The sequence below is a fragment of the Rhinatrema bivittatum genome, chromosome 11 (genome assembly GCF_901001135.1).
Source record: "Rhinatrema bivittatum chromosome 11, aRhiBiv1.1, whole genome shotgun sequence".
NCBI lineage: Eukaryota > Metazoa > Chordata > Amphibia > Gymnophiona > Rhinatrematidae > Rhinatrema > Rhinatrema bivittatum.
This window is the reverse complement of record NC_042625.1, coordinates 97,747,854-97,761,208: the sequence shown is the minus strand read 5'-3', so window position 1 is coordinate 97,761,208 and position 13,355 is coordinate 97,747,854.

Genomic DNA, 13,355 nt, shown 5'->3' with positions numbered 1-13,355 from the left:
GCTACTTTTTTTTGTCAGTTTATACTTATTACTGTCCTTATTCTAAGGAGGACACTGACACTGTACAAAGCACTGTACAAGGTAAAGAGTTCTAGATCTAAGGGAGGACACCATGAATAGTCAACGTAACACTCAAGGGAATTTCTCTCATTCTCCACTGTGGCAAATTAACATGATCAGATTAAGAAATCAACCACCCTGATTAATTTCTCCTCTTCCTTAGCAAAAGATGGTGACAAATAACAAATTAGAACCCATATTCAATTACACTTTGCACAAAAGGGTTCATTAAGTAACAGTTATGTAATGAAAACTATCATCTGTGAACCTTAAGTATAGGCTAAGAGTGCTCTGCAAAATTGCTGATTATCTTTTATATCAGTGTATGACCAATACACATTAACACTGTGCATGCAGACAGGAGAGAAGAGCAAATCACTCTCTCTTGTCCTTGCTGTTTTTCTACATTGCTAAGGCTTATGATTAGGATGTGAATTATAGGCCAGTTTCTGCGTTAACTATCAATGCTACGTGCACTGACTTGAAAGAGCCTCTTAGAGAGATGCTATTTGCTGTGGTGGTGAATGTGTGGCTTGATGTCCCTCGGCATGATCAGAGAAGGACAAAAGAGGCTGAAGAGGGTTACAAAGCTTGTGCCACCTCCTGTCTGACGGTAAAAATGAGATGGTCCTGCTCCCCTCTTCCACCCTCTACCGATCATGCTCTGTGTATGAAAGCAGAACTTCCGCCCACTTCAAGTCATGAAGGAAACCTTTAGGGAGGATTTTGCCTCACTTCTACGAACGCTTGCCACTCGTGTGTTGGAGATGGCTGGCAGTACTGTGGACTTTTATAAATTCCCCTAGAATTGAACTCCGGGGTTCTCTTTCGCAGGTACTGGACAGTAGGATAATGAAGTGAGGTAAACATTCAAGGTACGCACAGGGGTGCAGGATTAAACAGGGGTCCTAAGCATTCCTTTCTACCTGGGGCCATGCACGGCAGTACTGAACAGGACCTAGGAAGGAAGTTTGGAGGAGAAGAGAAAGGAGGCGAGCTGGACTTGACTGTGGAACTGCTTACAAGTTTATCACACAGTGAATTCTCAACGAGTGCAGTTTCTCATATTTCATGCTTGTGCCAATACAAAAGGTGGTCCTGTGGGTAAAAATATGGTTGGTGAAAAACCTTTTGCACTTAACTTTTCAAACTATAGGGTCTTTTCTGTACTCTAAGCCCCAGCCGATGCCCTCTGAACACATATTTCTTCCCCTACATACTGATGGGCGCACTCGCTCGTAGGACAGGCCAGCGAGCGGCTCCACTCACCTCCCCCAACACCACTAGTGAAGCCACAGCCTGAGTGCTACTGACGCCTGCTTCCATGCACCTCTGCCATCTCGGTGTGACCTAGAAAGAGGCCCCCGACCCTGCCGTGCCGCCACTCCCATGCAGCGCTGAATCCATAACTGCCTTGCTTCCTGCGGCTCTGGAACACCACTGACGCTGCTCTCTTCGCGGCCTGAACACCGCCGACATGTCGCTTCACCCGATGTCCTCCTAGACACGCGCCTCTGCCTGCAATTTAAAGGGTCCATGGTGGGAAAAGCCCTGCGGCCCCTTCTGATGTTTTGCCTTGTCATCCAGCCAGCCCTATAAAACAGCTCTTCAGTTTTCACTCCTGGCCTTCGCAAGGACCTTCAAGGTTGTCCATGGTGTACTTCGTCCTTCAAGATCTTCCATGGTCATTCTCCCATTATAATGGTCGTCTTGCTCTGTTTTCCATGTTCCTGGTCTCTTGTTGGTTCCTAGTTCCTGTCTTCAGTGTCTGCAGTCCTCCGTCCACATCTTCACCATTGTTCCGGAGCTCAAGTCTTCGTTCCTGAGTCTTCATCTTGTTCCTGAGTCCTGATCTTCCAAGTTTCCCCGCGTCTCTGCCATGTTCCTGTGTCCAATTACTCCTAGCCTCAGAGCCCTGGACCCAAGTCCTGCAACTGCATGGACCATGACCAGCCCATGGCGGTCTGTGTAGTTTGTGTCACTGCTTGTGCTGGGGACAAGTCTTCCAAGTCTTCAGAGTTCTGTTCCTTGTTTCCAGAGTCCTAGGTTTTGTCTCTTGAATGTCAGTCCAAGTCTTTATTCCAAGTTCCAAATTTCTGGAGGCACACCAGCGTCATGGTCCGTGACCACCCCATGGCGGGCTGTGTAGGGTGCCTCGTAGCATAAGACCTGCTTCCAAGTTTCCAAGTCTATCTTCGCTGGATGAAGTCCTTGGAGTCCATCCTTGTTCTAAGTTCCAAGTTCCTAGACATGCTCCTAGTTCTCGCCTCGTGGAGCCTGTCCAGCTGGTGCATCACCTTGTTCCTCGTTCCAAGCCATATTCTTTGTTTCAAGCCTTATTCCTTGTTTCAAGTGATGTTCCTCGATGTTCCAGGTCCAGAGTCTGTCCCACTGTCAGCGTGTGTAAGGCTTCCTGCGGCACAGGGCTCCTTCAGTGCCTTCATCTAAGTTCCAAGTCTTCAGTGCCTTCGTCTAAGTCCTTGTCTCCAGAGTTATCTTCTGTCTCAACCTCCATCTGTCTTGACACACAAGCCGTTCCCAAATGGCAGGTCCAAAAGGGCTTTTTAGTGTCCAGAGGGCTATCCCAGAGACCAGCATTGCGTTGCTGGGTCTCATTCCTGTGCATACAGGTTCAGTAGAGTCTCCAAGTTCTCCAAGTCTCCAAGTGCTTCCAAGCTTCTTTCCAGCCCATGCCCGGATACTCACGCCTCCTGCAGCACGTACCTTGGAGCCTCGCCCTGGGATTGTGCCGTGGTGCAAGGACTCATGCTCTCTCTGATAACTGGGCCCATGCCCGCTCATAATACATACTGGATACTGAGTTTCAAAAATCCACTGCTTATTCTTAGGATAAGGAGCTTGGAATCTATCTACCCCTTGCGATTCTGTCAGGTACTTGTGACCTAGCTTGGCAACTGATGGAAACAGGATGCTGGGCTTGATGGACCTTTGGTCTGACCCAGTATGGCAAGTCTTATGTAAGATAATCATAGTATATAATTTTTAATAAAGTTTTCTTAATGTAGAAATGTATTACACTTATGACTACATTCCCAAGTAGATTGACTTTGCAACTAGAAAGTCTGAGAGTATTTCTTGTAGTTTCATATATACCAAAACAAAGCATGAATGGCTTATTAGCCATTCAGAGCACTGAGAAAGATAAATAAACTCCAATATTACACTGTGGTCTACCCATTGCTCTGCAGAGACCAAGCAGGGGGACTACAGTGATTCCTATGAAACTCCAGTTTTAAATTAAATAAGAACAGTTAAAATATACTGGGCCCTTTATCCAGCTCTTCCCCATTCTTTATGGCAAAAAATCCTTTGGCAATAGGATCAGATGTCTCCAGTTTTGCCAGAAAGGTGAAAAAAGCAGGCAAATATTTCACTGTACTGCAGAAATCTTCTTCACTAGATTTCTTTTGTAAGTGTACGCCTTTAGAAATATAACTTAAAGTGCACAGTGCCTTTTCCTCTGCTTCCGCAATCCTTCTCAGTTTTGTATTTTGGTTGTCAAAATCCCAGCAGCCACCTCCTTCCCCAGCAGCAATAATTCTGGGCTTGCTAAAGCGTGAGGACAATCATGGGATGTTAGTGGTGGGGCAGAGAGGGCGGCAGGTCTCCAGAAGGAAGATCTTTCATTGGTGCATGTGGCCAGTGACCAAGGAGGACCGAGAAAGTTCAAGCAATGTCCAAAAAGTTCAAAGTTGAATTTATGTTCTGAGCAAGCGAAACGTTCACGTTGTCAGCACCAAGCGCCCGACACGGGCCGTGATTCAAAAAGCTCCACCAGCACTGCCCTCCTTGTTCTGTGAACCTGAGTTTATTAAATGCCCAATTAATCTAGGAAAGAAACGTTTCCCACTTGCACCATTACAAGCATTTATACTCCTGCTCAACTCTACTGCCACGTTTGCCACAAGCCTGCCTTAAACCTCCTCTGCTTCCTGTAGGCTCCCTTCCAAACACGGCCCGTGTCTGGGGCTTGGTGCTCAGAACGTGAACGTTTCGCTTGCTCAGAATATAAATTAAACTGAACTTTTTGGACATTGTTTGAACTTTCTATGTCCTTCCTTTCCTCATTGGTCTCTCATCATTGATGGTTGGACCCTTGCCTATTACCTAATTTGCATATGGCCAGTACCTAGCTGGACAAAAATGAGAGGCATTTAGATGGGAGACTTTATGGCATCCGATGTGCAGCTGAGTTCCCCTCACAGTAGGGCAGGGTCACTACTGACAAATGCAGGACTTGAACTCAGTCCACTACTGCTTAACCTGATGCTACAGGCCGAGTTCAACCCTCTCTTCTGTCACTGACACTCCCTGTGACCCTGAGAAAACCCACATCATCTCTCCATTGCCTCAGGGCAAGGATTCACTGTATCTGTATGTACGACACATGGCAAACGTCTGAGCTCTGTGTGTCACTCAGCTCCAGCAACTCCATCATTGCTCTGTACTTTAACAGCAGGGCGAAAAGAGGAGAAGAGGAATTAGGTTCAGACAGCAACCAACAAGGACATTGGATTTTATAGTCTGGGAAAACAAATAAGCATGGAGGTAACTTGCTGGTGTGGTGGTTACTACCCTTAACCAATAAGCTTCATACTTGTGATGTTACTCCAACATTGCTCTCTGCTTCAATGGCAGGAGATAAGAGATAACGGGGAATTGGACTCAGACAATAACCAACAAGGGCCCTGACTTTAACGGTTTGGGAAACTAAGTTTGAGGGTAACTTGTGCGGCACAGCAGATACCACCCCCCTGATGCTAATATTATAGGGGAGCCCTGTATGGCGCGGCTGTGCTAGGCAGACTGGATGGACCGTTTGGCCCTTTTCCGCTGTCATTTCTATGTTTGAATTATCCCAGCACAGTGGGCACAGTGTGCTGACAAGCCTCACCCCCGCACAGAAGCCCAGGAGGCGAGGGGCAGGGATAGGATGCAGGGAGTGATAGGACATTTTCTGCCCCTGGCACAAGTCTAGGAGGATTGCCTGAGGTGAGAAACGATGGCAGCGCGCTTGCTGCACTGCCATGAAAACCTCATTCCATCAGAAAAGGCTCCTGGATATTTATTTATTTTACATAGACCGAAGAGAAACAATAGCATCAGAAGTTACCCATCTTACAGCCACTGGATGAAGGGGAGCACTGCATGCTTAGATAAGAAAGGATTTCTCTGCTATATCATCAACATCTTTCCTTTTAGTATTTCCTTTCTACGTTGTGCTTCCAGGTTAAGTAGAACAAGAGCTGGGATCCAGCACCAGGGGCCTTCATTCACTGCCACCCAGGAAATTGTAATCCTGCTTTATAAGGCACAAACATGAAATGTACGAGTCAGAAGCAGGAATACGTTTATTTTTATTTTTTACTAGCATCACATCAACGTATAGCTCATAACTCCGTGGGTCACTTAGTACAGAGAGGAGCAGGTTTAACTCTGTCTGCAGAAATATTCATGGAATCAATACCTTTAAAGGGACCACGCTCTGCCCTTCCATCCTAACCGTAACATGCTAAAGCACCTGAAGAAATGCACAGAAGGGGCTCACCAAATATTTCAGGTAACATTCGCCACGAAAGCCACGTCTCAAATGCTCTGAGTGCTGTCGGCATACGCCAGCTCCATCTCTTAGGAAGTTTGCTGTAGCAATTCATCACTGTCACCCCCGGACAGGACTCTGAGTGATATCAGTCTGACCCACTGCCTCTCTCTGAGATTCATACAGATGAACCCAATGATTTAATGCCAGGGTCTTCTCAATCTCAAGAAGGGAAGAGAGGGAACATAACAGGTGAGAGAGGAAAACATCCAGCGATGGCAGCTCATCATTCCTTCCAGCTGTCACCGCATTTTCATACGCCACTGTTTTAACCTAACAAATTTTCAATGTACTGTAGAGAGAGCATTAAGAGAGAAGCTGCAGGAGTGGACAACGTCTTGCAAATACTGCATACAAAATGGGTAAATGGAACCACATTTTTTAAAATGTTTTTAGCCATTCACCTACCAACTTAAAATATTTTAATTTTAAAATAACACAACTGTACCACTTATGCAAAAAGGAACAAATATTTGTATATCTGACATTACAGGGTATTTGAATGTATCAAAGTAAATTAAGACAATATTACATCTTCAGTGCTACCATGTAAGAGTTTGATGAATTTATGGCTTAACTTTCATAACAGAGTTCCTTTTAGATGGAGAATTAGCCACATCTGATGTAAGTTTTGTGCAGACTGTGATATCGTAACTGATCAACAAAAATAATGTGGTAAGACACAAATTTTCACAACCACAAAGGCAGGCCCCAGTTTCAGATGTTCATCTCTGCCTTATATAAGCACTATAAAACTCTCTGCCAGCTTAATAAATGAGATTTTTATAAACGTGTGGCACGGAGAGTACTGCTTAAAACATTCAAAGAACTATTACAGCGGTGGCCTACTCTGGTCCTCGAGAGCCACAAACAGGCCTGATTTTCAGGAGATCCACAATGAATATGCATGAGATAGCATTACATTCACTGCCTCCAATGTATGCAAATATATCTCATGCATATTCATTGTGGATCTCCTGAAAACCAGGCCTGTTTGTGGCTCTTGAGGTCCAGCCAGGGGCGGATTGGCCTATTGGGGGATTGGGCAGCCCCCGGTGGGCCGGTCGCGCTAGTCACGTGGTCTGCCGAGCGCGGCCGTGACAGAGCCCCGCTCGGCAGACCACGTGGTATCTCCTGGGCCGGCCTGGGTGGCGAATCCCCGGGCCGGTCCTCATTGGGAATCCACTGCTGGGTCCAGCGTTGGCCACTCCTGAACTATTAGATAAAAAGTGTATTAGATAAGGCAGTTGCATGCAGATGTGGTGAAATCAGTTTGTGCAGCTGGGTTCAAAAAGGTTCTACATGAGTTCCTGGAAGAAAAGTCCAAGAATCATTATTAGCCATGTAGACTTGGGAAAGTTATTGCTTATCTTGCTTATGAACGAGGAGGACTGGATCTGTTCCGGGGACCTGTGACCTGGATTGGCCACTGTCGCAGACAGGATGCTGGGCTTGATAACAACTGATCTGGCCCTGATCATTTCAGCAGCTAAGCCATATTTTAACTCCACTTTCCCTGCGCCCCTCTGGATTTGGAGAAAAATAAGATTTTTTTGCATAGGCGCAGAATGGGAAAAGTCCTTTTTGAATAAGACCATTGAGTGATACAGGACGAGAAGTCTGCTCCATTGACTTTTAAGGATAGCAAATGACCTAGGAGAGAAAGTAACTGTAGAAATGTGACTCCGCGCACGGGGTGGCAATGAAGTCACTGCAGGAATGCAGCTCATTTCACAGCCCTGCGATGATGTCACTGCAGGAACTATTTGCATGGGATTAAAAAAAATCAGAAGCAGTGTTCCTATTAATTACAGCATTACATTAAAAATATTTTAAAACAGCACTAATTTTCAAAACAGAGGCATTCACCAAAATCCGAGCCTCTAATGTCAAGTGACCTCCGTGTCCATGTACCGTAACATCCTTAATAAAAACCTGTGCTAGCCCTCCTTTCAGACTACATGAGATGAACCCTTCACACTTGTCACCTGAGCTATCAGAATATTTCTCTGTCTCCACCTTGCATTTCTGTCTGGCATGTGAGCAGTAGTGTCAGTTGCCGAGGTTTCAATCCTGTTTCCATGCCTGTAACTTAGGCGCATCCATTTTTCTGCACCTCACCATTAAATTCCCATCAGTCTGGCTCCTGTGTGAATTCTTCTATAAATCATAACGATAAATGTTGGGAAAAATAATCTCTTAATGAGTGAACTCTGAATCATTTATTTCTTGTCAATTTGCCTGCAATGATCCATCGGATGGGGAGGTCTGCACTGCCTGAGGCTGGGGGTGGGGGATGGGGGCTCATTAATAGTTTTAGAGGTTAGTGCTTAACGTTGGGAGGAGGAAGGGGGAAACAATTTTCTGCTAAATTTCTTCTGGATGTAAAGCGATCAGTTTCCGCCATTAAGATGCCAATTAAATTCAGTGCTTCCAGTAAGAGAACGCCAATAACTCTTTTTGAAATTACTGGGAATGGAAGTAAATGCGTGTAGCAATTTCCAGCCATAATGCATTGCTGTGGACTCTCTGCCTTCCTCGCACTTTATCATGGCAATGGGCTCCGGCTTGATTAGACTGCTTCTTAGGCGCGATAAGGTGAAGCGGGCTGCTTTAGCGTTAATGATTTTTAGTGTATAAATTCTGTGAATTAATAGCTGACTCAGGTATTTATTCTGTAGGTGCCTGGCTTGTGACCTCCGGCGCTGTAATTGGTTAAACGGAATATTTCATTAAAGAATAATAAACTGGAAATAAAGCACAGATGTTATTCAATCAAACTGCTGGACGGGCTCAGCATGCCAAGTCCTCTACAATGCAGCGAACAGGGGAGATTCATGCACCGGCACCGAGCAGACTGCTCCACGGCAACCAGTTTTCTTTTAAACTACAGTAAAGCAAATTGTTATTAGGGGCAATTTCCAAACTGCTCAGACTGGGACAAAGCTGATGGTTGTTTTTATACCCATGCACTTTGCACTACATTTTAAAGACAAGGAAGTGCACTTAGAATTGATTTTTCATGAAAACTGATGGCTGCAGATTTGAAAATGCAATCTGCACGTGCAGGTGCGGCTTGCCCCGTCAGGCGACTGGGCAGCTCTCTGTGGGCCGCTCTGCTGTGTGTCTGCGGGCTCTCTGGGATGGGAGAAACCACAGGAGGTGATGGGCTGGATTAGGGAGCAGAGCAGCTCTTTTCTCCTCTGCTCTGCCTCTTCCACACTCCTTCCCCCTGCAGGCTGCTTGGGAGGGAGGGGCTGGAGCAGGAAACAGAAGACGGAGATCCTAAAGTGGGAGTGGGGCAGTCCTGGAGACTACACTGCAAGACACCAAAGGTGCGTTTCCAGAGCCAGGTCTGTCAGTGACTGCTGATCCCATTCAGAAGAAGAAAAGAAGAGAGAAAGGGTTAGAAAAGTAACCGGTGTGCAGCTGACAAGAGACAGAGAACTCCAGCCAGAGGCCAGGCAGTGAAAGGTGTTTAGGAGGGGGGTGAGAGGGACGGGCAGATGTGCAGGGAGAGGAGCCAGGTGTGCAAAGGAGTCACAAGCCCAGCAGTAAGGTGAGGCGAAGGGAGGGGGACTGAGATGCTAGTGATTGGGGAGGGGGACGCAGAGAGGCTCCTCCTCGTCTTGCATCCCACTTACCCCTTCCTGCCCCACCCTGGGCTAATTTCCTGCCACAGTCCAACCCCGCCATAAACTTACCCCTGGGACCCACCTTCTCTGTGCTTTAAAGTGCTTTCAGCCACATTCAGACAGAGCGGGTTTTGGACCGCTAATGAATATTCATAGGACACTAAATCCCTGCATCAGTCGCTTTGAGAATTGTTGTTCCAGTGGCACAGAATTGGGAAAAAGTGCAGAAAACGTTATTTATGTGTAGGAGAGAAGAGCTGACTTCACCTCAGCAAACTGCTCCCCAAACAGCTCCTGGGCTTACAGGAGATCCCAAGAACCTTCCACACACCCAAGCACAGAAACTTGAGAGAGAAGGTTTATTAATCCCTCAAATTACCCTCTTTAATTACCCTCTCTCAATCTATCTGGGCTGAAGGTAAAGTCTAAAGCAAACAGGCAGCTCAGGGAGAGCGATATGTAAGAGCAATAATTCCTGGCAAATGTGCCACAGAAAAGCCCAATGGCTACAACCAGGGCCATATCCAGATACTGTCCGGATTGCTAATTACCCAGATCAGCCTATGCAGCTAATTTTGGAGGTACATTCAATAGTGCAGATGTAACCGGCTAACTACAGCTGGCTAACTTTAGGACAGGTCTTCAACTCGACCTAACTTAGGGGGTCATTTTCTATCCCTATCGCACGCGATAGCTAGATAGGGGCGGACTCGGGGCGGAGTCGGCACCGGAAGAGGAGGAGTCAAGGCGGACGCGGCGGTAACTTCGCTGGCGGTGATAAGGTAAGACCCGTTATCGCCGCCAGTAGCGCTATTGGGGGTGAAATCTGGCAGCGATAACACGGCAGTGGTGCGATCGCTGCCGGCTTTCGCAGGCCTGCCTCCCGCTTCGCCCCCCCGTTACCGCAGGATTGTGCTTCCAAAGATATGAAATATTAAATTTATATTTGTTCTAACTAAATTCTGAGTCATATCTTTGTTTGAAAAATGTGCTGACAAGCGTCTTATTAAAGTCTAATATTTAGACAAAAGCCATTAGAAAATCCAGGCCTTAGCCAAATAAGTTATCGAGCTAATTCTAAATTTCAGAGTTAGTCGAGTAACTCGACTCCTCCCAGTTACGCCCCTGGAATGCCCCTAACTTAGCTGACTAAATTCTAGCCTCCTAACTTATGAGCCACCTAGAATTTAGCTGGATAAGTGCCCAAATATTCATTTAGCTGGCTAACTTCTGAATGTGGACCTCAGTGCCTGTCTGACACATTCAGGTGTGAAAACGTGTCCTAGCATGGCAGTCGCCTCCTTATAGTATGACGACGACTGTATACTGTGGAGGCTATAAGAGGAGAGAGACCATGGTCCACATGCCCTGTTTCTAATACACTTTAATCATGCATTACCTACCACTGCTGGAGACAGGAGGATCTGACCTAGCATGGCAGTCGTCCTCCTTATAGTATGACGACGACTGTATACTGTGGAGGCTATAAGAGGAGAGAGACCATGGTCCACATGCCCTGTTTCTAATACACTTTAAGCATGCATTACCTACCACTGCTGGAGACAGGAGGATCTGACCTAGCATGGCAGTCGTCTCCTTATAGTATGACGACGACTGTATACTGTGGAGGCTATAAGAGGAGAGAGACCATGGTCCACATGCCCTGTTTCTAATACACTTTAATCATGCATTACCTACCACTGCTGGAGGCAGGAGGATCTGACCTAGCATGGCAGTCGTCTCCTTATAGTATGACGACGACTGTATACTGTGGAGGCTATAAGAGGAGAGAGACCATGGTCCACATGCCCTGTTTCTAATACACTTTAAGCATGCATTACCTACCACTGCTGGAGACAGGAGGATCTGACCTAGCATGGCAGTCGTCCTCCTTATAGTATGACGACGACTGTATACTGTGGAGGCTATAAGAGGAGAGAGACCATGGTCCACATGCCCTGTTTCTAATACACTTTAAGCATGCATTACCTACCACTGCTGGAGACAGGAGGATCTGACCTAGCATGGCAGTCGCCTCCTTATAGTATGACGACGACTGTATACTGTGGAGGCTATAAGAGGAGAGAGACCATGGTCCACATGCCCTGTTTCTAATACACTTTAATCATGCATTACCTACCACTGCTGGAGGACAGGAGGATCTGACCTAGCATGGCAGTCGCCTCCTTATAGTATGACGACGACTGTATACTGTGGAGGCTATAAGAGGAGAGAGACCATGGTCCACATGCCCTGTTTCTAATACACTTTAATCATGCATTACCTACCACTGCTGGAGGCAGGAGGATCTGACCTAGCATGGCAGTCGCCTCCTTATAGTATGACGACGACTGTATACTGTGGAGGCTATAAGAGGAGAGAGACCATGGTCCACATGCCCTGTTTCTAATACACTTTAATCATGCATTACCTACCACTGCTGGAGGACAGGAGGATCTGACCTAGCATGGCAGTCGCCTCCTTATAGTATGACGACGACTGTATACTGTGGAGGCTATAAGAGGAGAGAGACCATGGTCCACATGCCCTGTTTCTAATACACTTTAAGCATGCATTACCTACCACTGCTGGAGGCAGGAGGATCTGACCTAGCATGGCAGTCGCCTCCTTATAGTATGACGACGACTGTATACTGTGGAGGCTATAAGAGGAGAGAGACCATGGTCCACATGCCCTGTTTCTAATACACTTTAATCATGCATTACCTACCACTGCTGGAGACAGGAGGATCTGACCTAGCATGGCAGTCGTCTCCTTATAGTATGACGACGACTGTATACTGTGGAGGCTATAAGAGGAGAGAGACCATGGTCCACATGCCCTGTTTCTAATACACTTTAATCATGCATTACCTACCACTGCTGGAGACAGGAGGATCTGACCTAGCATGGCAGTCGCCTCCTTATAGTATGACGACGACTGTATACTGTGGAGGCTATAAGAGGAGAGAGACCATGGTCCACATGCCCTGTTTCTAATACACTTTAAGCATGCATTACCTACCACTGCTGGAGACAGGAGGATCTGACCTAGCATGGCAGTCGCCTCCTTATAGTATGACGACGACTGTATACTGTGGAGGCTATAAGAGGAGAGAGACCATGGTCCACATGCCCTGTTTCTAATACACTTTAATCATGCATTACCTACCACTGCTGGAGGCAGGAGGATCTGACCTAGCATGGCAGTCGTCTCCTTATAGTATGACGACGACTGTATACTGTGGAGGCTATAAGAGGAGAGAGACCATGGTCCACATGCCCTGTTTCTAATACACTTTAATCATGCATTACCTACCACTGCTGGAGGACAGGAGGATCTGACCTAGCATGGCAGTCGCCTCCTTATAGTATGACGACGACTGTATACTGTGGAGGCTATAAGAGGAGAGAGACCATGGTCCACATGCCCTGTTTCTAATACACTTTAATCATGCATTACCTACCACTGCTGGAGGCAGGAGGATCTGACCTAGCATGGCAGTCGTCTCCTTATAGTATGACGACGACTGTATACTGTGGAGGCTATAAGAGGAGAGAGACCATGGTCCACATGCCCTGTTTCTAATACACTTTAATCATGCATTACCTACCACTGCTGGAGACAGGAGGATCTGACCTAGCATGGCAGTCGTCTCCTTATAGTATGACGACGACTGTATACTGTGGAGGCTATAAGAGGAGAGAGACCATGGTCCACATGCCCTGTTTCTAATACACTTTAATCATGCATTACCTACCACTGCTGGAGACAGGAGGATCTGACCTAGCATGGCAGTCGTCTCCTTATAGTATGACGACGACTGTATACTGTGGAGGCTATAAGAGGAGAGAGACCATGGTCCACATGCCCTGTTTCTAATACACTTTAAGCATGCATTACCTACCACTGCTGGAGGCAGGAGGATCTGACCTAGCATGGCAGTCGCCTCCTTATAGTATGACGACGACTGTATACTGTGGAGGCTATAAGAGGAGAGAGACCATGGTCCACATGCCCTGTTTCTAATACACTTTAAT